The sequence below is a fragment of the Felis catus genome, chromosome X (assembly GCF_018350175.1).
Source record: "Felis catus isolate Fca126 chromosome X, F.catus_Fca126_mat1.0, whole genome shotgun sequence".
NCBI lineage: Eukaryota > Metazoa > Chordata > Mammalia > Carnivora > Felidae > Felis > Felis catus.
In genome coordinates, this window is record NC_058386.1 from 41387864 (window position 1) to 41409949 (window position 22086).

Below are 22086 nucleotides of genomic sequence, written 5' to 3' on the forward strand. Positions count from 1 at the left end.
CCCTGGCTGCTTTGAAGATTTTCTCTTTAGCCCTGGTTTGGAGCAGTTTGATTATGATGGGCCTTGGCGTGGTTTCTTCATGTTTCTTGGGTTTCTTTGAGATCCTTGGATCTCTGGATTTCTAGTGCCTGTCAAATCTGGAAACATTTTGGCCAGTATTTCTTCAAATGTTTTTTTCTGAAGTTCCCTTCTCTCTTCTCTTTCACTGATGCAATTTTCATTAAAAAAAAATTCTTAATGTTTGTTTATTTTTGAGAGAGAGAGCATAAGTGGGGGAAGGGCAGAGAGGGAGGGAGACACAGAATCCGAAGCAGGCTCCAGGCTCTGAGCTGTCAGCACCGAGCCTGACACAGGGCTCGAACTCATGAACCCTGAGATCATGACCTGAGCCGAAGTTGGATGCTTTTTTCTTTCCCTTTTTCATATAGAAAATCTTATGTATGTATGTATGTTTGTAACCTCTCTGCCTGATGTGGGGCTTGAACTCATGACCCTAAGATCAAGAGTTGCGTGCTCTACCCACTGAGCCAGCCAGGCACACCCATGTGTCTCATTTTCGGTGGTTTCTATTGCTGTGCCTTCGAGGTGATTAATATTTTCTTCTGCAATGCCTAATGTGCTGTTAATCCCATCTAGTGTATTTTTTTTTAATTGTTAATGTTTATTTTATTTTTGAGAGAGAGAGAGAGAGAGAGAGAGAGAGAGAGAGAGAGAGAACACAAGCAGGGAAGGGGCAGAGAGAGAGGGAGACACAGAATCCGAAACAGGCTCCAGGTTCTGAGCTATCAGCACAGAGCCCGATGCGGGGCTCAAACTCACAACCGGTGAGCTCATGACCTGAGCCAAAGTCGGACACTTAACCGACTGAGCCACCCAGGCGCCCCAATTTTTCAACCAGGGCATTGTACCTGCTCAGTTTGGGTCTTTTTTATATCCTCAGTGTATCTGTTTAACTTTTTGAACATATGACTACAGTCATACTAATAACCATTAATGACTTTCTCTGCTGATTTATCAGGACCAGTTCTAAGTCGGTTTTGATTAGTTGAGGATTGTCCTTACAATGGGTCTTTCCCTGCAAAGACATTTCTGGTAATCTTTGGTTGGATCGTAGGCATTGTGAATTTTATCTCACTAGTTGCTGGATATTTTCATCTTCCTTTAAATCTCTTGCAGCTTTGTTCTGGAATGCATCTGATTTTCTTAGTCTCACGTCTTGCTTTTATGGCCTCTTATGCAGTTCCCAAGACGTGTTTGTTCTAGACGTGTTTGTTCCATTCCCCGCCACTGAGTCCTCTAGCCCATGACCTGTGCGTTATGAGTGTTTCCAGCCTTGCTGGTTGGATTAGCCCCTGTTCCCCACCCTGGGAATGCCAGGCACTGTTCCCTTTTGGATGGCCCCTTCCCCCATCTCGGGCAGTTTCCACATGCACACGTGCTCTGACTGATACTTCGCTGACTGTTCGAAGAGAACCCTCCTCTCTGCTACTCTGGCCTATGGACGCTAGCCATCCTGGTCTCCACAGACTCTGTGCTCTGGCTCCTCAAGTCGAGGGGTCTGCTGGGCTCTGTCTGGGTTCCCCTCCCTAAGCTGAGGACAATCCCTCCAGGCAGTAAGCTGAGAAATTCGTAGGGCACAGCTCATTCGTTTCCTGCTTCTTAGGGATCACTGTCCTTCATTTCCTGAGGTCCAGTATTTTGAAAACTATTTCTGATTCTATTGTCGTTTGGGACAGGAAAGTAAGTCTTGTCCCTGTGGCTCCATCATGGCTGGAAGCAGAAGTACTTTTCCTCGACTTTGTTAAATCGACTTAGCTCTTTTTTTTTTTTTTTTTCTCACTTCTTGAGATGAGGTGTAGCCCATTAATTATTCCAACTTTGCATCTTGATATATTTGTAATCTTAGGTACTAAAAGATGGAAACACGGATTGTAAAAACCTCATATACACTGAATTATTATTTTTAACACTGTTGGATTCTTCAAATTCTTTAAATCCAAAACAAAAAGTGATACATTCATGAAATGCTTATATATATATAGTATATATATATTTTATATATAGTATATATATTTATTATATATTTATATATACATACATATACACACACGTATATGTGTATATATATATTTTATGTATATATATGTGTGTGTGTGTGTATATGTACATATATATATATAATTGTGTGATTATAATACATCGTAGTCTTTGTATTGAAAAAAGTTTCCTTGGGGCGCTTGGGTGGCTCAGTTGGTTAAGGGTCCAACTCTTGATTTCGGCTCAGGTCATGATATCACGGTCATGAGTTCGAGCCCTGTGTTGGGCTTTGCACTGACATTGTGGAGCCTGCTTGGAATTCTGTCTCCCTCTCTCTGCCCCTTCCCAACTGGTACACTCCCTCTTTCTCTCAAAACAAATAAATAAACATAAAGAAAAAAAAGTTTCTTTAACAACTGGACAAAAATGGATATAAACATGAGTTTATCTATATCTATATAGATCTATAACTATCATCTATCTATCTATGTTTATTTATTTTGAGAGAGAGAGAAAGAGCGTGAGCGAGAGAGGGGCAGAGAGAGACAGGGAGAGTGAGAATTCCAAGCAGACTCCCTGCTGTCTGTGCAGAGCCCCATTCGGGGCTCGATCTCACAAACCATGAGATCATGACCTGAGCTGAAACCAAGAGTCAGGTGCTTAATCGACTGAGCCACCCAGGTGCCCTGGAAACCAGGGTTTTAAGGGACCATCCTCCCCCCTCTCCCCCATAGAAGATCCACGTCCTAATCTCTGAGCAGCTCTAGAATCCTGATTCCTTCCATTCTAGATGCTAACAAAAGTTTGGTTTGGGTTTGCTCTAGCAGATACTCACTAAGGGACTTCTCTCCTTCCCTCCCTCCCTCAGCCAGTAGGCTTTTCTGTGCCCGGTTGGAAGTGGGGAAGGGGTAGAGCGGATCTATCCGCCTTCCAAAAGGAGACCATGCTGAAAGCAGCAGGTTTTGGATCCATTTGGAAACACTGCTGCCTTTTCCCAAGCTCCTGCCCTTGGCTTTCAGTCAACCCTTTCTTTTTGCAACGTATGAATAGGGCTGTGAGTTTCAGCGAAGTTAGCATGTGTTTCAAAATAAAATATGCTTTTGGATCTATCCTGGAAACAAAAAAAACCCTTTAATAATTATTAAAAACTGTACTGTTCTGTCACGAAAACGATAATGTAGATGGGAATTCAGAAATTCCAAATACATTCTCACTTGCCGTCGTGGTAACGCTATGGAATGTGGTGTTATTGTTGCCATACGAACAGATGCCCTTGCCCAAGGTCATGTAACAAATAAGCAGTATCTTTTAGCCAGGTCTTCTCTTGGAAGCCCCAACTCTTTCTACTCCTCTATTCCTTCTAACGTGCTAAAACGCAATTTTATTTGTTTAAAGAGAAAGAAAGCATTTTCAGTTCTCCTACTGATTTTGTTCGTGCGCAAGCTCAAAAAACAGGGAAATGTAGTCCTATGACATTTTTTTAGCGTTTATTTATGTATTTTTGAGAGAGAGCACATGCAGAGGAGGCGCAGAAAGGGAGGGAGACACAGAATCCAAAGCAGGCCCCAGGCTCTGAGCTGTCAGCACAGAGCCCGACGCAGGGCTTGAACTCGTGAACTGTGAGATCATGACCTGAACTGAAGTCGGACACTTAACCGACTGAGCCACCCAGGCGCCCCTAGTTCATTATGATAGATCATCTCATTTCCTAGCTTTCCCTCTTTGCACCCTGCCATGGTGGGATTAATGCCATCTTACTCTGTGACAGGCTCTTCATCACAGGATGGTTGAGGGAGGGATGTCTCTGGGATGGCTACGTGCTCAGCGGTTCTGGCATGAGGTTTGAAAACAAGCAGCTTAGGGGCGCCTGTGTGGCTCAGTCGGTTAAGCGTCCGTCTTCAGCTCGAGTCATGGTCTCACAGCTCGTAAGTTCGAGCCCCGCGTCGGGCTCTGTGCTGACAGCTCAGAGCCTGGAGCCTGCTTCGGATCCTGTGTCTCCCTCTCTCTCTGCCCCTCCCCCACTTGCATTCTGTCTCTGTCCCTCAAAAATGAATAAACGTTAAAAAAAATTAAAAAAAAAAAAGAAAAGAAGCAGTTTAACAAAGCTGGCCTTCTCTGAGAATTTGCCCCCCCCCCCCACCCAAATTTCAGCAATTCGTGTAGCTCTTTGTTTGACCGCAGGGTCAAAAAAGCGGAGGTGGTTATTTTCCAAGCAGAGAGAACATCACCTGCTTTGACTGCTACCGTGAAATTCCTCCATGGTTCCATGCCTATCTCCGCCATGTTCTCAGAACTCCCATAATGGAAGAGCACAGAGTTCCTTCTCTATCTTTGCAAGACACAGAAATACCGGAAGCTTCAGGTAGTGCTCTTGTATTCAGTTGAATTTTAAAAATCTTTTTTTAGAAAAATTATTTATTAAACATTAAAATATATATATACATATAAAAAGGGCACCTGGGTGGCTCAGTCGGTTGAGTGTCCGACTCTTGATATCAGCTCAGGTCATGATCTTGCGGTCTGTGAGTTTGAACCCCACATTGGGCTCTGTGCTGACAGCGGGGAGGCTGCTTGAGGTTGTCTCTCTCCTTCTCTCTCTGCACCTTCCCTGCTTGTGCTCTTTCTCTCTTTCTCAAAATAAATAAACATTAAAAACATCTATTAAAATTCATTTAAGTAATCTCTACACCCAACTTGGGGCTCGAACTCATGACCCTGAGATCAAGAGTCACATGCTCTCCAGACCGAGCCAGCCAGCCAGGGGCCCCTCAGCTGAGATAATCTTATTTACAAGAAAACAAGTTAAAGATAATAAAGAAGATTATTTTGTGGTTTTGGAAAATGAAGAGTTTATAATATAATCAGAGCCGAAAGCTTACATCTTTTCTGATGTTAAAACTCAGCAGAGGGGTGCCTGGGTAGCTCAGTCGGTGAAGCATCCGACTTCGGCTCAGGTCATGATCTCACGGTTCGTGGGTTCAAGCCCCGCGTTGGGCTCTGTGCTGACAGCTCGGAGCTTGGGACCTCCTTCGGATTCTGTGTCTCCCCCTCTCTGCCCTTCCCCTGCTTGCGCTCTCTCTCTCAAAAATAAACATTAAAAAAATAAAAAAAACCTCAGAAAACTTACAGAAATTGTTTTGTTGGCAATAGGTCAGGGAACCACCCTATAGGGTTAGGTACATCAAGCAGCTAACTTTTATTGGGTTTACTGAATTAAGTTGATGACAAGGAAATATATTAGGTGCCTGTAGTATTTGTTGACTACATCTGAAGCCCTAAATCTCTTAGCAAAAAGGTGTGAGCCAGCGGGAAAGTGAATGTCGATTCTACAGGGGTGTGTGTGCTCCTGAAATCTTTATTTAAAAAATTTTTTTTAATATTTATTTATTTTTGAGACAGAGAGAGGGGCAGAGTGCAAGCGAGAAAGGGGCAGAGAGAGAGGGAGACACAGAATCCAAAGCAGGCTCCAGGCTCTGAGCTGTCAGCAGAGTCTGACTTGGGGCTCGAACCCACGAACCACGAGATCATGACCTAAGCTGAACTCGGACCCTTAACCAACTGAGCCACCCAGGTGCCCCCTCCTGAAATCTTTATTTTTTAAGTTATTTAAAATTTTTTTTTGTTTTTCCAGTTTTTAGAGATAAAATTGACATTGTATTCGTTTTCAGTGTCTGACAGGATAATATGGTATGCGTATACTGAAATGATCACCACAATAAATTTAGTAAACTCCCATCACATCACATACCAAGGTCTTTTGGGAGGAAGAACAGACATCTTTAATTTTAATTGGAACGCTGTGATGTTTCTTTGTTTCTTATTTTTCCCCGTGTGTCCTCCTTCTTCCTTCACCCACGTTTCTTCCAACAGTTTTCTAAAGTAGACTTTGTGGGAAACCTGTGTTTGTTTTAAAGTTGGAATTTTATGAGCCAGCCCTTTATGTGATAGTATTCCCAAGAAATCAGGAGTTATGTCTCTATTTTGGAAATACTATTTTATTTTATTTTATTTTATTTTATTTTATTTTATTTTGAGAGAGTGAGTGAGTGTGTGTGTGTGCACGCACTCGTGCACAAGCAGGGAAAGAGGGAGAAACAATCTCAACCCTCACCCAGTGTGAAGTCCAACACGACACTTGATCCCGTGACCCTGGGATCATGACCTGAGCTGGAACCGAGAGTCGAACGCTCAACCGACTGAGCCACCCAGGAGCTCCTAGGAAGTACAATTTTTAAAACTGCAGTAGTCACTTATTAATTTCACTGAAAGTATACCATCAAAAAGTGATAGTTACTGGGTGCCTGGGTGGTTTGGTGAGTGAAGCGTCCGACTTCAGCTCAGGTCATGATCTCACAGTTCGTGAGTTCAAGCCCCGTGTCAGGCTCTCTGCTGTCGGCACAGAGTCCGCTTCAGATCCTGTCTCTGTCTCTGTCTCTGTCTCTGTCTCTCTCTCTCTGCCCCTTCTCTCCTCTCTCTCTCTCTCTCAAAAATAAGCATTTTTTGGGGCGCCTGGGTGGCGCAGTCGGTTAAGCGTCCGACTTCAGCCAGGTCACGATCTCGCGGTCCGTGAGTTGGAGCCCCGTGCCAGGCTCTGGGCTGATGGCTCAGAGCCTGGAGCCTGTTTCAGATTCTGTGTCTCCCTCTCTCTCTGCCCCTCCCCCATTCATGCTCTGTTTCTCTCTGTCCCAAAAATAAATAAACGTTGAAAAAAAAAATTTAAAAAAATAAACATTTTTTAAAAAGTTGATATTTGCACTTTTAAAGCATTTTAGATGATACAATGTGAGATAAAGGAATAATTCACATTTCCAGAGCTCCGCAATGTCCTTAAAACAGCTTTAGGTATGATAGACCTCATTCAATAATGCCAAAGGGTGCCTCCTTTGTTAGCATTTTCCAAGGGTTTCTTACTCTAGGTCTGGTCAGAAGCCTGCTCCTAGCTCCCATCCCTGGCTTTGACCTCATTCTCTACATCTGTACATGTAAAAGGTTGGATGACGCTCTAGGAAGGATATAGTTATGGTGGATGCATTCGCGAGCAACGATAAACAACAAAATTGGGAATAATATAGCTGACTGTCTCTATGGTAACCTCCATTAACTGTGCATATGCATATTTGACTCATTGCGGTAATTCGCATTTTAAAATAGAAATGATTTTTTTTTTTGCTCATAATCACGCATTTGTGATCATCATTTACTTGTGAGTGCAGTTATTATTTCTGCTCCGGAATCATAAAAGCTGTGGAGGAGGTGGGTAGAAGAGACACAGGGAGAGAGATGATTCATTTTAACCTTTTCTGAAACAAACAGGTAATTACTTCAGGGGGGAAAAAATGGCTTTATCTATTTCCTGCCACCATCCACCCCCTGAAACCTTTCCCAGTGATGTAACGTCTTTCTGCATTGACTTTGTCCTTCAACTGTGGCGGTCAGGCTGGGGCTTCTTTTCAAGTGCTGCCTAGACTTGAGAACACTTTGCATTTAAGTTGTCTTATGCCTGGTGGGGACAATCCTCTGAGGTCCTCATTTGGTAAAGTCTCCCCTTGAGAATTTAAGAAGTGCTTCAGAGCAGGGGTGCCTGGGTGGCTCAGCCGGTTAAGTGTCCGTCTCTTGGTTTCGGCTCAGGTCATGATCACCGCGGTTCATGGGTTCGAGCCCCGAGTCGGGCTCTGTACGGACAGTGTGGAGCCTGCTTGGGAGTCTCTGTCCCTCCCCCGCCCGTGCTCTATCTCTCTCCCTCTCAAAGTAAATAAATAAACATTAAAAAAAAAATTAATGGAAGTGATTCCTCACCCTCGTTAAACCGGATGGCTGAACAAAGTGTAACATTGTGACCCTGAGGCTTTTCCATTTTTAAACCTCCTGTATTTCCCAGTCTTCATCAGTCTCAAAAGTTAGCAGAGCTTTTTCTCACACAGGGTTATGGCTGCTAACGCATTCAAAAGCAATTACATTCAGAACTCTTGCTTATGGCTTGAAGCTTCCAGCAAATCTCTGCCTGCCTGCTTTTCCTGTCCCTCCTGAAATTCCGACCCCATCCATGCCCACGGTCAAAGCCGCTCCTGTGGCTATGTGAATTTGCTTCCTGTCTTTCTCATCCCCTGTCTGGTTTTCTGGCTGCTGTCAAAGCCAGCTTCTTGTTTACCGTGATTCTCTCTTTTTAAAAAATTTTTTTTCACGTTTATTTTTGAGGGACAGAGGGACAGAACACAAGTGGGGGAGGGGCAGAGAGAGAGGGAAACACAGAATCTGAAGCAGGCTCCAGGCTCTGAGCTGTCAGCACAGAGCCCGACATGGGGCTCGAACCCATGAACTGGGAGGCCATGACATGAGCCAACATCGGACGCTTAACTGACGGAGTCACCCAGGTGCCCCTTGTTTACGGTGATTCTCTTGGTGAGAATCCTAAGGGGCTTCAATTCTCAAGACATAGAACCCGATTTTCCTGCTTGTTTGGACATTTCTTTCCTTGTCTTTGTTATTCTACTTAGACCCAGACAAGTAACATTTTCTTCTGCATTGGTAAACTGTCTAGTTTTCTTCCCAAAGATATTTCACCACGGTTGGTGATTTGAGCCGATAACATGTTGCATGTACCACGCATTCCTTTCTTTAGTCCTTGAAAATAATCTTCAGCTTTTGTTCTGCTATATGGTTATTCCCAGCGACTTTTTTTTTTTTTTTTGGAAGCACGGTACCTTCAAGTTGCTACTTTTGTAAAGACCACAGTGATTAAAAAGCAAACAAACAAAAAAAAACCTCTCATTTTATCGCCCCCAAAGTCCTAATGCTTCCAAGGAAGATTGTGGAATGGCCAGGGGACAGTCCGTGCCACAGAAAGTGTATCTTTGTTTCTTAGCCGAGTGATAAAACACGGGCCCCTGCAGCTCAATGGGTGAAGTTTAATTTATATTCAGATTTAGTGGCAAAGGGTTTGCATTCCAGTTCCTTGGAAAAGTAATAATCCGGGTGTGGTATGGAGGGTAGCGTTTCGTTAATCAGATTAGTGGACTCCCGGATCCCAACATTCTCCTGTTTACTAAATATAAGAGCTTTCTGTAGAATGCTGCGAGGCCAAAACAGCCTCTCTCTCTCTGAGTACTATTTTGCCTTCTAGATTGAGTGATTCAGCTGCTTGAGAGGTGGCCAGAGAAAGGAGGCAGAATTGGGTTACAGCCCTCATTTGCTAGGCTTTGAGCAAAGAGTGAATATTATTTATGGAATGGGTGTTAAAGTATAGTTGCAACATTCTTATAAATTTTAAGGTTGGCCTTTGAGAACATTTGGATTTCAGAGGATACATTACAATTACAGGATTGATCTCTTTTAAACGCTATAGAGGAAATAGCCACCCCCCACCCAATTTTTGACACTACAAGGCAATATTTTGAATATTTTGAATCGAAATGTCCCATAATGCCCTCCCCCTTTATTAAAAACTCACCCATGGGTGCCAGCGTGGCTCAGTTAAGCGTCTGACTCTTGATCTGGGCTCAGATCGTGATCTCATGGCTGTGAGACGGACACATGTATTGGCTCCTCGCTGAGTGTGGAGCCTGCTTGGGATTCTCTCTCTCCGCTGCTCTCTCTCCCCTCCTCTCTCTGCCCCTCCCCTGCTCACGCGCGCCCTCTCTCACTCAAAATAAATAAATACATATTTTTAAATGTTTTAAAAATTAAAAATTCTCCTGTAACAGTGTACCAGTATGTAATCATGGAACTGTGTTCAGAATAAGTCCTTCCTTTGACATGTTTATATTGAGTGAATACTGTGGGATGTGTCAATTTCCACTGCCATTACCATGTGTTTTTCTTATTGTTCATGATTTTTCCAGTTGCTACACACATAGCATAGTAGAAACCAGTCGCGCGTTGGGGTCAGGAGAACTGGTTTGAGGTCCAGCTTACTAATCAAGTGGTGCTCAAATCACCATGGCAAAGGGTCAAAGAAGTCGGTGTATATGTTCATTTATAGCCTAATATTCTTCTTGACTTCTCAATTCACTCTGTCATAAAGATTCTAGCTGTAACTGGAATGTTTGGAAGAAAGAAAGAAATCCAGAGACTGATACTTTCTTCATAATTTCCAGAGTTTTAACATGTAGGGTGTATATAGGGGCGCCTGGGTGGCTCAGTCGGTTAAGCATCTGACTTTGGCTCAGGTCATGATCTCATGGCTCATGAGTTCGAGTCCTGCATCAGGCTCTGTGCTGACAGCTCGGAGCCTGGAGCCTGCTTTGGATCCTGTGTCTCCCTCTCTCTCTGCCCCTCCCCGGCTTGCACTCTGCCTGTCTCTCTCAAAAGTAAATAAACATTAAAAAAAAAAAAAACATGTAGGATGTAGGTTTATATATATATATATATATATATATATATATATATATATATATAAACTAGATATTTGAGGGGCTCCTGGGTGGCTCAGTCGATTGAACGTCCAACTCTTGATTTCAGCTCAGGTCATGATCTCACAGTTCATGGGATTGAGCCCTGAATCGGGCTCTATGCTGACAGTGTGGAGCTGCTCGGGATTCTCTCTCTCTCTCTCTCTCTCTCTCTCTCCCTCTCTCTCTGCCCCTCCCCTGCTCATGCTGTCTCTCAAAAATAAATACATTTAAAAAACAATAAAATGGTGCAGTACCGACTTCAGTAATTCATGTACAACCTTCACTACCAAATGAGCGGTATTTACTTCCTATGTTTCCCTTAACTAACGCACATTTTGAAAATGCTTCATTATTATTTTTCTTTAGGGTAGCTCTGTGCCCAACGTGGGGCTTGAACTCACAACCCCGAGATCGAGAGTCACATGCTCTACTGACTGAGCTAGCCAGGTGCCCCTAAACTGATGTACATTTTGAAGGTTAAATGAAACGATGTTCAGTCCTAAGTGCAGGGTGCATTTATCACTGGTGGTAAGTATGGACGCAGCGTTAAATATCAACGAATCACACGTGAAAGAGACAGTGCCTTTCCCGGGCTCCTTCAGCTTCTGTGTCTCAGTCTGGAACGTGTGATGACAGAACAGCCCTTGGGCTGAAAGCCTTCACCAAACAGTAGGATTTAGCTAAAATTCAATAAGACTAGTTTTCGTTGTACTGACGCCCAGTATATAAAGGGGGAGAAACCAAATAACTCACAACAAATTTTGTGATCACATTAACATTCTCCTTTAAGAATGTAAATTGTTGGGGGGCGCCTGGGTGGCTCAGTCGGTTGAGCAACCGACTCTCGCTCAGGTCACGATCTAGCGGTTCATGAGTTCAAGCCCCGAGTCGGACTCTGTGCTGACAGCTCGGACCTGCTTCGGATTCCGTGTCTCCTCTCTCTGCCCCTTCCCTGCTCATGCTCTGTCTCTGTCTCTCAAAAATGAATAAATGTAAAAAAAAATTTCTTAAAAGAACATAAATTGTTGGGACACCTGGCTGGCTTAGTTAAGCGTCCAACTCTTGACCTCAGCTCAGGTCTTGATCTCAGGGTCATGAGTTTGAGCCCTGCATTGGGCTCGTGGAGCCTACTTTAAAAAAAAGGGGGGGGGGGCAACTGTGTGGCTCAGTCGGTTGAGCATCCGACTTCAGCTCAGGTCATGATCTTGTGGTTCATGAGTTCAAGCCCCACATAGGATTCTGTGCTGACAGCTCAGAGCCTGGAACCTGCTTCACATTCTGTGTCTCCCTCTCTCCCTGCCCCTTCTCTGCTCATGCTCAGTTTCTCTCTCTCAAAAATAAAAATAAACATTACAAAATTAAAAAAAAAAGAACATAAATTGTTAAATACAGTTAATCTTATTTAGGAAGATGTAAGCGAACGTGTTAGAATTGATACGTCACTACTCTTTTATTGGTATTCTTTTTTAAATGTTTATTTTTGAGAGAGAGAGAGTGTGAGCAGGGAAGGGTCAGAGACAGAGGGAGACACAAAATCCAAAGCAGGCTCCAGGCTCTGAGCTGTCAGCACAGAGCCCAACGCAGGGCTCGAACCCACGTACCATGAGATCATGACCTGTGTTAAAGTCGGACACTTAACTGACTGAGCCACCCAGGTGCCTCTTTAATTTAATCAAAGCAATTCACAATTATTGTTGGGATTTTTCAAAGAGCCACACAGAAACTCAGAAAAACAATAAAATGCCAGATAAAGAAGCCAGATCTTTTTAGTATTTTGCTTCTTTCTAAAATATCTGAGACCCTGTTAGGTAACTAACTTGAGCTGTAATACAGGTAACCCTTGAACAACACAGGTATGAACTATATACACGGATTTGTTTTTATAAATGTGGCACAGTGCAGTACACATATCTTCTCTTTCTTATAGCTTTCTGAATACCTTTTCCTTTTCCTCTAGCTTACTTGATTGTATGAATACAGTATATAGTAGATGGAACATGAAAGAAATATGCGTCCATTGATTATCAGTAGGCTATGAGTAGTTAGGCGTTTAGGGAGTCAGAAGTTACATGCTGATGTTTGACTGTATGGGGTGGAGGTCAGCACTTCTAACCTTTGCTTTGTTTAAATTTTTTTTTTAACGTTTATTTTTGAGACAGAGAGAGACAGAGCATGAATGGGGGAGGGGCAGAGAGAGAGGGAAACACAGAATCGGAAACAGGCTCCAGGCTCTGAGTGGTCAGCACAGAGCCCGAAGCGGGGCTCGAGCTCACGGACCGCGAGATCATGACCTGAGCCGAAGTCGGACGCTTAACCGACTGAGCCACCCAGGCGCCCCCCTTTGGTTTGTTTAAAGGGCAGCTGTATAACTACGGCGCAAGTTTAAGTTGGATTCATGCATTTGACCGAACGCTGCAAGTGAAACAAACAAGTTTTTGGTTCACTTGCTAATCACCCTCCTCCAAGCCCAAAGGTACATGTCACAAGGCAACAGGCGGGGGTGGGACGACAGCCTCAGAACAGAGATTGGGATTAAGAGGGCAGCCAGGTGCCAAGTAGAAATCGTTCGCAACGCAGGAACGCCAGTGTGCAGGCCAAAGGCTGGTGCTGTGGATTAGCGTTGCTGACGTTACCTGAGCACATCATGTAGTACCCTTTGTAGGGTGGGCATTTTCTCCAAGAGTGAAAATTGTCCTCTATGTGTCTGTGTATTTTTTAAATGTTTTATTTAAAAAAAATTTAATGTTTATTTTTTTTGAGAGAGAGAGACAGAACACAAGCAGAGGAGAGGCAGAGAGAGGAGACACAGAATCTGACGCTTAACCGACTGAGCCACCCAGGCACCCCTAAGCTTTGACTTAAAAAAAATTTTTTTTTAAAGTTTACTTATTTTTGAGAGTGGTAGGAGGGGCGGAGAGAGAGAGAGAAGGAGACAGAATCTGAGGCAGGCTCCAGGCTCTGAGCTGTCAGCACAGAGCCCGACGCCGGGCTCGAACCCATGAACAGCGAGATCATGACCTGAGCCGAAGTTGGACACTTAACTGATTGAGCCACCCAGGTGCCCCAGCTTTCACTTAAAAAAAATTTTTTTAATGTTTATTTTTGAGACAGAGAGAGACAGAGTGGGAGCAGGGGAGGGGCAGAGAGAGAGGGAGACACTGAATCCGAAGCAGGCTCCAGGCTCCGAGCTGTCAGCACAGAGCCCGACACGGGGCTTGAACCCATGAACTGTGAGATCATGACCTGAGCTGAATTGAAGTTGGACACTTACAGACTGAGATACCCAGGTGCCCTCTTTTTTTTTTTTTTTTTAGTTTGTTGTTATTTATTTTGAGTGAGAGAGCGAGTGAGCAGGGGAAGGGCAGAGAGAGAGGGAAAGAGAAAGAATCCCAAGCAGGATCCTGGCTGTCAGCATAGAATCTGATGTGGGGTTCGATCCCATGAACCATGAGACCATGACCTGAGCCGACATCAAGAGTTGGACGCTTAACCGACCAGCCACACCCAGGCGCCCTGAGGTGTCTCCATTTCTGACCTGTACGACAGGTTCAAAACTCTGTGCCCGTTTGATTTTGGCCGTTGTTGGTCTAACTAATCTCCGAATACCCTTTTCGCTGCAAAATGTCTGTGATCTTGGGGCGCCTGGGTTTGGCTCAGGTCATGATGTCACGGTTTGTGAGTTCGAGCCCCACATCGGGCTCTGCACTGGCAGTGCGGAGCCTGCTTGGGATTCTCTCTCTCTCTCTCTCTCTCTCTGCCCCTCCTGTGTGTGTGCTCTCTCCCTCTCAAAATAAATAAATAAACTTAAAAAAAAGTCTGTGATCTGTGTTCTAAGATTACACCGATGAACTGATTTCTTTCCATTGGGGTTTTCGTCTAGAAAAATGGCAGTTATGGTTTCCTGCCTTGCTTTTCAGAATCGCTTAAGCGACGCCCAAGCCCCCAGGGGGTTCACAAAGGCTAACGTGCCACAGAGTTCTGCCTTCCTCACAGGTGGCGATGCACCTGGGTCAATGTGACTCAGGGAGCTGACGCGGGCAATTGTAAGATAAGGTGACACCGGGAAGGTGTTTCATCAAAATGCCACAGTGTGAGAAAGCCTACCCTCCCTCGCATTTCTGCACATTCCTGTCGCTCGGGCAAGCAGTTCTTCAGCGGCCCTGTGGTGGCCGTTGCTAGGCTGGCTCGTCACATGTCCACAGATTCAGCCAGGAAAGAGACAGGAAGCCCAAATGCTTCTTACAGAGCCGGCAAAAGTAAGCCCAGCGTGCTGCCAGCTGCCACGTCCCTAGTGCCACAGGCTGACAGTCAACCAGAGAAGCCAGATGGCACAGGTAGTGAGTCGCTCTGTCATTGAGCAGCCAACTCAAAAGGGCAGCCAAGCAGTTTTGTAGACTTACACGGAAGCCTGCAGCCGGACCCTCCGTGTGGTCATGGTGGGGAGTCCCATCTGCCCCAGAGCCAGGGGGGTGAGGGAAAGTCCTCACCAGACTCCCCACGGGGCTGCTTGTCTTGCCACGTCCCGGGGAAGATCGCAGGACCTTCCGCCAAGACCGCTGTCACGCTTGAGTCAAGCCTTGGCCTGGTGGCCTATGTGAGGCTGTGCAAAGTCACCACCATGATGGGCACAGCTGTTTCCCTACAACTGCACTGCCCGATGCCTCATGTATTCAGCTCAGAATTCTTTTTTTTTTTTTTCAATGTTTATTTACTTATTTTGAGCAGGGTGTGTGAAGCAGGGAAGGGCAGAGAGAGAGAGAGAGGAAGACAGAAGACCTGATTCTGGTTCTGTGCTGACAGCAGAGAGCCCGACGCGGGACTCGAACCCACGAACGGAGACCATCACCTGAGCCGAAGTTGGACGCTTAACCGACTGAGCCACCCAGGCGCCCCCAGCTAAGAACTCTTTTTTAAAAGCGCAGGCCACCCCATCAGATGCCCCAAGTAATTGTACTGATAGGGGCTTGGACGAAATCCTTTCTATTTGTCTTGAGTCAAATCAGATGGCGGTGACCATGGCTTTGACTCCCGGTAGAATGATCAGACCTGGTCTGACGATCCCAGACAGACCACAGCCAGGCTCCTGGTCCAGAGCCGAGCCAGCTGAATATGTCATTAATCCTGGTTCGGCAAGAGGTTTTCCCAACGGCACACCCTCTGCCTTACGGTGGCCGGCCAGAAGTCCAGGGCAACGGGATCGTGTATCTCCAGTCAGACCAACGAGCTTAGACTGGTCTGTGTGTGGCAGGCAAGTAGAGGCCTGATGTCCATGTCAGAAGCGGTACCCTTGGGGTGCCCGGGTGAGTCAGTCGGTTAAGCATCTGACTCCATTTCAGCTCAGGTCATGATCTCACGGTTTGTGAGTTCCAGCTCCGCATCAGGCTCCGGGCTGACAGTTCAGAGCCTGCTTGGGATTCTCTCTCTCCCTCTCTGTGCGCATCCTTCGGCTCGTGCTCTATCTCAAAATAAAAAGCATAAATGGAAAAAAAAAAAAAAAAGAAGAAGGCGTACCCTACCGGGGCAGAAACTGTAGTAGGATAGAATCATTTATCACATTCATTATAACTGGAAAACGCCAACTTTGCCTCTGTTATGCAGACGAACCCTTTGAGTGGAGTTCAGCATGTCCCGCAAAGCAGGCCGGCATGTTTCTACAGAGAACAATTAGGCTACCCCAGCCGGCCCAGCCCCTGCCCACGGCCTGCTCACAGGGAACTGTTTTTGGTTTTTTTTTAATGTTTATTTATTTTTGAGAGAGACAGACGGAGACAGAGAGAGAGCACAAGCAAGGGAAGGGCGGAGAGAGAAGGGGGGTGCAGACAGAGGATCTGAAACAGGCTCTGTGCTGACAGCAGACAGCCCGATGTGGGGCTCAAACTCGCAAAGTGTGAGATCATGACCTGAGCCGAAGTCTGACGCTTAACCGACTGGGCCGCCCAGGCACCCGTTGGTTCTGCTGGTATGTTTCTAACCACGTCAGCAGCGGCATTTTGTTGACCTGGGGTCCAGGACAAGGTGTCCACAGCATTCTGAGACGACAGGACAAGGGTCCTGCAGGCAAGAGCCAAGAAAGCCTAATGGTCCTGCCCGCTCCCCTCTACACCCAAACCCCTGGGTCTGAGGTGTTCCTTCCCCACCAGCCCAAGATATCACCATCCTATTGTGGCCACGTGATGGGTATGCCCGGTGTCTGAAGCACCCACGCCTACTCATCTCCCCCCGTATCTGCCCCACTGTGCGTCTAGACTCATCTTGAGATGTCTTTGTGTAGCTTGTGTCTTCCTAGGGACATGTGCACCCCTCCAGGGCCGAGTTGGGATCATCTCCTCATACCTATTGTCAGTGCCATCAGTCTATAACCACTCTGACCCGCTGGCCAACAGGATGGGAAGAGAAACACTAGGTTGGTGTCTCCTACCCCCCATCTCTTCTCAGCCACTCAACGTGTCCAGTTGCATGGCTGCCTTCCTGCTGGTAGGTGTGGGAGGGGAAGAGGTAACATGAAAAGGACCAGAGTCTCTTGGTTTTTTTAAGTGTTTACCTATTTTTGAGGGAGATGGCGAGTGGGGGAGGGGCAGAGAGGCAGGGGGACAGAGGATCCGAAGCGGGCTCTATGCTGACAGCAGGGAGTCCGACGTGGGGCTTGAACTCACGAACTCTGAGATCATGACCTGAGTCTAAGTTGGATGCTCAAAACCGACTGAGCCAACCAGGTGACCTGTGGTCAGAATCTCTTAGGGCCAGTCTGGGCCGCTGCCTCTTACCCCCAACTCTGGGGTTAAACATTTTCTTCAAACGGGAGGTTCTCCTGTGGAGAATTGCCATGTCTCGAGTCCATACTGCCTGTTTAAAATGTGTGCTCCTTTGGGGCACCTGGATGGCTCAGGCCATGGAACATGCGACTCTTGATCTCAGGGTCATGAGTTGAGCCTCACATGTGGTGTAGAGTTTACTTAAAATTAAAAAAAAATTAATGTGTGCCCTCCTAGGAGGAGTGCCTTGGTGACCTATTATCTTCAATTTTTTCTTTCAGGAATCTATCTTATTTTTTATTTATTATTTTTAAAATTTATTTATTTATGGGGAGAGAGAGAGCACAAGTGGGGGAGGGACAGGGAGAGAGGGAGAGAGAGAATCTCCGTGCTGTCAGCACAGAGCCCGAAGTGGGGCTTGAAGTCACGAACCATGAACTCATGAGTTGGACGTTCAACCAACTGAGCCACCTAGGTGCCCCTGTTTTATTTATTTACTTATTAAAAAAATTTTTTTAAGTTTATGTATTTTTGAGAGAGAGAGCACAAGCAGGGGAGGGGCAGAGAGAGAGGGGCACCCAGAATCTGAAGCAGGCTCCAGGCTCTGAGCTGTCAGCACAGAGCCCCATGTGGGGCTCAAACCCATGAGCCATGAGATCATGCATGACCTAAGCTGAAGTCAGATGCTTAACCGACTGAGCCACCCAGGCGGCCTTCCCATTTTATTTATTTTTTAATGCCATTCATACCCAGAGGTGATACAGGGCACAGAAGTTTCAGCGAATGGCCCTCTGCCGGGTAATTTTGCTGAGAGGTGGCCCCGTTTGGTGTGATCAGATGTGTCTGGATAATCCAAAATGTGGCCCAGCCCAGCTAGGAGTCCTTGGCTGGTAGGTTCCCACCTGCCATGCCCTGAAGAGGCGCCCACTGCGGTCAGTGCCCCCCCCCCCTCTAGAGGCAGGGAGGGAAGGACCCTAGAGGGTCTATTGTCAGGACCTGCCAGGTGCCATGCTCTGGGCTATGTGCCCTGAGGCTCTCTTTGTCACCAGCGGTATGACTTGCAGTCTCAGCACATTTGCCTGGTTTCCTCGGTTTCTTGTGCTGGAATCACCAGCGTCTGCTCTGGGGGGCCCGGTCCAGAATTGCGGCCGGGTTACCATGCTCTGTGCCGTGTCCAGGCCCCCGTGGTCCTGACCCAGGCAGTGCAGTGCTAGCTAGCTTGTTGGTCCCCTGACACATCCTGAAAGGGTCCTGTTCCGCGGCATCAGTTCACATGGGTCACAAACGGGGCCGTGGGTCTTGTGCAATCCCCCACAGAGGCCGACACTCCATCAGCCAGTGGCCTCGCCACCAGGCTGCTGTCCGTGAGTTCAGGGCCGCAGACTCTGCCCGCGGAACACAGTCCCCTTCTCCATGCCCATTGTTTTTTTTTTTATTTTTCATTTTGAAATAATAAATCCACACAAGGTTGCCCCCCAAAAGGGATACAAAGAGATTCCCCGGGCCCTTTATTCAGCCTTTGCATGACTATAGTCCAGTATCGAAAAGAGGAAATTGAGATTGGTACCATCTACCAACTTTGTTCAGATTTCGCCAGTTTGCGTGCACTCATCTGTGTGTGTGCGTGTGTGTGTGTGTGTGTGTCTGTGTATGTCGTGCTGTGCAATTCTGTCACGTGTGTGGATTCATGGAACAGCCACTGCAGTCAAGACACAATTGTTCCATCAGCACAGAGAGCCCTGCACTATGCCTGTACAGTCCCCCTCCCCCCTCCCCGTCCCCTTGGCAACCACTAATCCATTCTCCATCTCTATAATTGTGTTATTTCAAGAATGTTACATAAATGGAATCGTACAATATGAAACCTTTTGAGATTGGCTTTTTCCACTCAGCGTGATTCCTTTGAGATCCGACTAAGGTCTTGGATTTCATCCCCGGGCGCAGCCCATCCTATGGATGTGCCTGCTGTTTGTTTTAACCAGTCACCCACTGAAGGACGTCTGGGTTAATTCCACTGTTGGCCCCTTATGAACAAAGCTGCTAAGACCACTCATGTACAGGTCTCTGTGTGAATACGAGCTTTCATTTCTCTCGGATACATGCCCAGGAAGGCAATGCAGGACCGTATGGTGGTTGCGTGTTTACTTTTATAAGGAACTGCCGAACTGTTTTCCAGACTAGCTGGATCATTTTGCAATCTCCCTAGCAACGCAGAGTTAACCCTTGAACAACACAGAACACACGTTGGAACTGCGTGGGTCCACTTACCGGTGGATTCCCCCCCCTCCATAAATACAGTAGGGTACTATGAAAGTATTTTCTCTGCTTTATGATTCTCTTAATAACATTTCCTTTTCTCTCGCTTACTTGATCGCAAGAGTACAGTATACGATACATAGACAAAGTATGTGTTCATCGACGGTTTAGGTTACCAGTAAGACTTTTGGTCAACGGTAGGCTATTAGTAGTTAAGTTTTGGGGGAGTCACGAGTTATACATGGATTTTTGACTGTGTAGGGGGGTGGTCAGTGCCCCTAAGCTCTGTGTTGTTCAAGGGTCAACTGTAAAGGTGGTCCAGTTTCTCTGCATCCTCTCCAGCATTTAGTATTGTCACTACTTTTTATTTTAGCCATTTTGATAGTCGGGTAGGGATATCTCATTGTGGTTTTCAAATACATTTCCCTGGTGGCTAATGATGTCGACGTCATTATTTGCCGTCTATGTATCTTTTGGGTGAAATGTTTCGTCATGTCTTTGGGCCCCATTTGCTAATGATGATTGTTTGGTTTTCTAATTGGCTTGTGTGGTTGAGTTCTGAGAGTTTAAAATTGTATTTTAGATATGGGGTGCCGGGGTGGCTCAGTAGGTCGGGTGGCCGGCTCTTGGTTTAGGCTCAGATCATGATCCCGTGGTTTGTGGGAGCGAGCCCCGTGTGGGGCTCTGTGCTGACAGTATGGAGCCTGCTTGGGATCCTCTCTCTCTCTCCCCCCTCTCTCTCCTCCCCTGCACTCACTCTCTCTCTCTCTCTCTCTCTCTCTCTCTCTCAAAATAAATAAATAAAACTCTAAAAAATTAAAACAATATATCTTAGATGCAAGTTCTGTGTTGGATATATACTTTGCAATTTTTTTCCCCAGTCTGTAGCTCATCTTTTCATCTCTTTAAAGGCAAAATTTTTTAGTTTGGATGATGCCCAATGTGTCACATCCCCCTTCTATAGATTGTGCTTTCAGTGTCATGTATAAGAACTCTTTGTCTAGCCTGGTGTCTTGAAGATTTTCTCCTGTTTTCTTTTTCTTTTTAATTTTCTTAAAATTTTTTTTTGTTTTATTTATTTGTGAGAGACAGAGAGAGAGAGAGAGAGAGAGAGAGCGCGAGCGGATGACAGAGAGAGGGAGACACAGAATCCGAAGCAGGTTTCAGGTTCTGAGCTGTCAGCACAGAGCCCGATGAAGGCCTCGAACTCATGAACCGTGAGATCATGACCTGAACTGAAGTCGGATGCTTAACGGACTGAGCCACCCATGCGCCCCTTTTTTTTTTATATTTTAAAGAGTGCAAGTGGGGGAGAGGGGCAGAACAAGAGAGAGATAATCTTAAGCAGGCTCCACGCTCAGCACAGAGCCCAATGTGAGGCTCCACCCTGGGATCATGACCTGAGCTGAAATCACGAGTCCAACACTCAACCGAGTGAGCTGTCCAGGTGCCCCTGTATATCTAAGTATTTTATTCTTTTGGAGCAATTATATATGGTATTTTGTTTTGTTTTGTTCTTTTAATGCTTATTTATTTATTTTGAGAAAGGTAGGGAGAAGCAGAGAGAGGGAGAGAGAGAGAATCCTAAGCAGGCTCGGAGATGTCAGTACAGATACTGATGCGGGACTTGAACCCACAACCGAGATCATGGCCTGAGCCGAAATCAAGAGTTGGATACTTGACCGACTGAGCCACCCAGGCGCCCCTATATGGCATTGTGTTTTTACATTTGATTGTTAGTATACAGAAATGCTATTGGTTTTGTGTGTGTGTTGCAATAAAACTTTACTTACAAAAATAGACAGTGGTCCACAGTTGGTCATGGGCCATAGTTTTCGGGTCCTTATTCTAAGAGAACACAAAAATAACTTACAACAGATAATATTCCGAGTTCCCTCTCAAAGGCAAATATCCATTATTACCAAATAAACAACAAAAAAGGCAATCAATTGCCTTTTCCATTTTGAAAACTTCTAATGTACAATTCCCAAGTGTAATATTATAGTTACTCATAGGCCACAGGCGCATAAGCTAATGCATATCCCCATGGCTAAGTTGCCTGACTCCTGAATGTCTTTTGTAGTTTTCCTAATCAAATGAAAATAATCTCACTGATGTTTTTATCCTCTGGATGACATATTTAGACAGAAGATCACACATGGCCAAGAATTAAGTAGCTTTTCTGTCTGTTACTATGATATTGATATTGTGATTTATAATAAGAAATACTATTTATTTGATCTTTGCCCTGGATTCCCTAATTAGTGGTAGAAATAGGGAGAGGGGTGTCCACTGCGTCTCCAGGAACCAGAAGTCTGGCTGTTGGAGTTTGTCAAATGTTGGGTTTTTATGGGTTTTTTTTTTTTTTTTTTGCTTCAATTGATATGATCGTATGATTTGTCTTCTGTTGATGATGGCAGATTACATTGAGTTTTGAATATCGAACCGGTCTTTCATACTTAGAATAAATCCCACTTGGTTATGGTACACTTCTTTTTAAGTATTATGGTATAATTCTTTTTAAACATTGCTGGGGGGCGGGGCGCCTGGATGGCTCAGTTGGTTACCTGTCAGACTCTGGACTTCGGCTTGGGTCATGATCTCTCGGTCCGTGAGATTGAGCCCTACATCGGACTCTGCACTCACAGTGC

At 45.6% G+C, this 22086-nt stretch overlaps 1 long non-coding RNA gene across 1 annotated transcript in view; it reads right to left on the bottom strand.

Annotated features, from left to right (window-relative positions):
- The window catches only part of LOC123383498, a 13199-nt gene extending 3590 nt beyond the window's left edge, over positions 1 to 9609 (bottom strand). The window contains exon 1 of the long non-coding RNA XR_006593251.1: positions 9485 to 9609. This is a non-coding gene — a long non-coding RNA (uncharacterized LOC123383498). The remainder of the gene's footprint in view (positions 1 to 9484) is intronic.
- Between the last annotated feature and the right edge of the window lie 12477 nt (positions 9610 to 22086).